This window comes from Hyposmocoma kahamanoa, unplaced genomic scaffold (assembly GCF_003589595.1).
Source record: "Hyposmocoma kahamanoa isolate Upper Pololo Valley unplaced genomic scaffold, ASM358959v1 138, whole genome shotgun sequence".
Classification (NCBI taxonomy): domain Eukaryota; kingdom Metazoa; phylum Arthropoda; class Insecta; order Lepidoptera; family Cosmopterigidae; genus Hyposmocoma; species Hyposmocoma kahamanoa.
The window spans coordinates 3,362,705-3,366,722 of record NW_020653492.1 but is presented as its reverse complement, the minus strand read 5'-3'; the positions used below and the strand labels follow the sequence as shown (position 1 = coordinate 3,366,722).

At 38.5% G+C, this 4,018-nt stretch overlaps 1 long non-coding RNA gene across 1 annotated transcript; it reads left to right on the top strand.

Annotated features, from left to right (window-relative positions):
- Nucleotides 1–438: 438 nt before the first annotated feature.
- LOC113240463 lies at nucleotides 439–3,536 on the top strand. The gene is made up of 3 exons (XR_003311252.1): nucleotides 439–546; nucleotides 1,289–1,482; nucleotides 3,309–3,536. It is a non-coding gene; the product is annotated as an uncharacterized LOC113240463 (long non-coding RNA).
- Nucleotides 3,537–4,018: the final 482 nt, after the last annotated feature.

Genomic DNA, 4,018 nt, shown 5'->3' with positions numbered 1-4,018 from the left:
TCATCGGGGGACTAGACGTAAGCTGGGGTTCCACCCCTATATTATGGATATACCCAGGATTCACACGAAGCGTTTTGCTTCCACATTTATATGGCGAGCGGCTACGGAGCGAAATTCCCTGGCTGCGGATTTGTTCCACGAACGCTATAACTTGGACCTTTTCAATGCGTGAGTGACCTTTTCGTCGACCTCACCGCGCACTTATTTTTGTATAAAAACATTTAAATTACAAACATGTAAATTTATCATATGTGTATATTTGAAAAGAATAATGTTTTGCCGTATCCGCGGTGTTTATGCGTTCCTTCTTAACCGAGTTCTTACTCCATGGCGTAGTTTACAAAACGAAGTCAGTTTGTAAAACAACGTGAAAGCATTGGAAGCAAAATATGGAGTGGATGGTGTTAGTTACTTCCATAGAGATTGGTTTGCTGATTGAACACCTGTGTATTGTGAAACTTTAGGTTAGAAACAGAGTGACATTTTTACTTCATGATATACACACAAGGACGTTTTTCTACTCATCAATACCAACAATTTTGACATGTAATAATTTTTTAATAGTTGTCATTTCGCGAGAACAAAATCAGTTGTCTATACGTTCGGAAGGGCCAGTGTAGAAAAATACATCTTAAATGAGACGTCGCTATATCGAATCCCTATAATGGATTGCTCATATGAATTTTATTTTAAAATTACGTGCATTTGTTAAAGTTTAGTGACAATATCTCTCGTTAATTATGAAGGGAAAACGCGCCTTCAAATTAGAATTCGCTATGATACTTGCATATCGAACAAGGTTCTCAATTCTCGTAAAACGTACGCAGTATGAGGTCCTCAGCGTTTCTCTTTGCAAAAGACACTTGCTCAGTTGTGGAGTGCTTATTGGGATGAAGATTGTTTTTTCGTAATGTGTGGCATTTTCCGTAGTAAAAGTTGTACGTATTGAAGAGTAATTTTTCCCCTTAAATAATAAATAAAATCCCCGTAAAAATCTATCACCCTGTATAAAGAAGCTAGTATGATTTTGTTAGACTTAAAAAATCAACTATTTAAAACACGTATGAATTCAGAATCTAGAATACTTTTTGACAAATTTCTTTATAATGTGTTGTACAATTTCGACGTAACAAATGTCGATGAAAAGTTTCGTGTCTAAAAATTGTGAAATTTGCACGAGTTGTAATTTTGTTTATTTAATTATTATTTTAATTACAATAATATTATTTAATATACAAATAATTATATACTTTTTATGTATATTTAATTTGACACAATTTTCTTCCAGGTTTCAGAAAATGTGACGTTGCATAACTAAGTACCGCTCGCCCTATTTCACACATTTTCGGTTATTTGTTCACGTTGGGAAATACTCAATGAAAATGTTAATGATATTAGGATTTTTACTAGTGACAATGAACTCTATAAAGTGCTACATGCATGAACAACGTGATTACATGTACGAAATTAACAGACCTAGAGGTATGGTACTTAATACCCATTTAGTATGTAATTAGAATTAAGTTTATAGTATTTCGAGAAGGGGTATTTCGAGACAGATCGAATTTATTGTAAATATTAGAATAATTTAAAAGTACAAGAGGAGTTAAGTAGCAAAGAAGCAAGCCCCACACATCTCTGCAGCCTTAAGATATTTTATCTAATATTTTGTTGTTAAAAATACGTTATATTTTACGAGTGTGATGTTATAATGGCATGGTTACACTGCTATTTATCATCTTACTAGCGGTAGAGCTCCTTGTGAGAGAGTTCGTCTAGAGAAGTACTGCCACCTTACCTATTTCTGCCGCCAAGCTGTAATAGCCAAGTTCTTAGGTTTTCGCGATTGTTACACATAGGAAATAAAACTATTTTTCCGGATTTAAATCGCGTATATTCATATTCGCGTATGTTAATAATAAATTAAACTTAATAAAAAAATCATTCAATAAAATAAGTTGTAAAACTTAATGTAACGTAAATTGGAATGTTTTCTTTGTAAAATTCAAAATGTATTTAATTAATAACTATTGTAACTATAGTGAAAAAATAGGGTGGTTTGCATTAATATTAGACATAACTGGTTGGAGACTGTACCACCTCGGTCAACCGAAACGTCGGTTTGTTTGAAAAAACAAATATACGCGATTTAAATCCGGAAAAATAGTTTCATTTCCTATGTAATAGCCAAGTTTAGATAGTTGCGGGAAGGGATCGTTTCAGTTTACGGTATACCGCGCTAATCACAAAGCGCACATTGAATTATAAACGTAAGCTTTCTGTACTGCGTATACCGAGCGTACCTGTATCGCGCTACTACCACCCCGACAAGTTAGGAAACGGCCTAACACTATTTTATACTAGCGGTATGTTCCCATTTATTGCCATGTCTGAGGTCCCGGGTTCGATTCCCGGCCGGGTCAGTGTAGAAAAATAACTTTTCTATATTGTCTCGGATGTGGGTGTTTGTGGTACTGTATCTCTCTCTCTCTCTCTCTCTCTCACCTGAGCGTTGTCCCGGTTGCGTCCTCAGCAGTATTGCTGCGGAGCCCGGGGTCTGCTTTCCTACTTTTTCTCCTCCACTTTGCACGGTCTTCGGCATCCTTAGTGGTGAGACCATTGGCACGCATATCACCCTTGGCGACGTCAAGCCAGCACTTCTTGGGTCTACCCCTTCTACCGGGGCCCGGCGGAGGTGGCATAGCCAGACATTTGTTTCCCACGTAGCATGCCGGTTTCCGTAAGATGTGGCCTTACCAACGTAGGCGGCTTTCTTGCAGTTTATCTGCAATGTCACGGACGTGAAGGCTGCCGCGGATGCGGGAGTTTCTGACACGGTCTTTCCGTGAAACTCCACACACCCAGCGCAGCATCTTCATTTCCGTGACACGCAGCTCCTGCTTATGACGCTCAAGTACGGGCCACGTTTCACTGCCATATAAAAGGACAGGCCTAATTATGGATTTATAGACCTGTCCTTTCAGCTTAACTTCTTGGCAGCTTAGTATCTTGGGGTCACAAATGACACCAGTCACCTCACGCCACTTTGCCCAAGCGGCTGCGATTCGGGCTCTGACGTCGCAGTCGATGTCTCCGGACGCGCTAAGTACAGATCCCAAGTATTTAAACTGTGTCGGATGTGGGTGTTTGTGGTACCGTATCGTTGTTTCCGATTTCCATAACTCGAGTGTTTTAGTTGCTACGTATGTGATGTTGACTGATATTAATATTATATGATGCTGATTGGGATATTCTTTTCTTACCATCTGCTTCCTTATTATCTCATCTGATAAAACTAATTGTTGCAGATGTACCATACTATATCAAAGAAGCTCTTGAAGTTAAGAACAAATTCAAACCTTGGCCACGTGCGAAGAAAAAGACTCTGGAAAACCTGTCTATGCGAGACGTTTTTGAGAAAATAAAAAACGTCACTGCTGCTCTGAATAAACATGCTAAACGGAATGGTTATAAGGTTGATTATAAATTTAGGATACTAGAATAGTGATGTTTGTTTGTGACTGCTATAAGCTTAATCGAAAACCATTTAAAAATTAAAAATTTTGTCAATCGATGTGCATCAATTTTGAATTTCGACCTTGGATCTGAGATAATTGAGGCCAAAATATAAAGTGCATGGGAAAATGTTAATGTTGAAACAACGACGGTACCACAAACAACTAGACCCGAGACAATATAAAAAAGTTTTTTACACTGACCCGGCCGGGGTGCCCAGGACCTCAGATATGGCGACACCATGGAAACCGGTATGCAAGCCATTCAACCGCGGAGGCCGTCAAAAGGAAGTTACACGCCCATGGTCACGGGATGGCTGGCCAGAGGCAGAACAGACATATCTGTCTACTCTCTTTCGCTGTCGACGACTACCTTCAATCTCGATTACTTGTGGCGTGTGCCATTTTCACTAACTTTTTTTTCCCGGAAAAATTTAATTACAGTAACAATCTAACTCTTATAAAGGGTTAGGTTATTACCTAAAAGTAAACAAACTAATGAG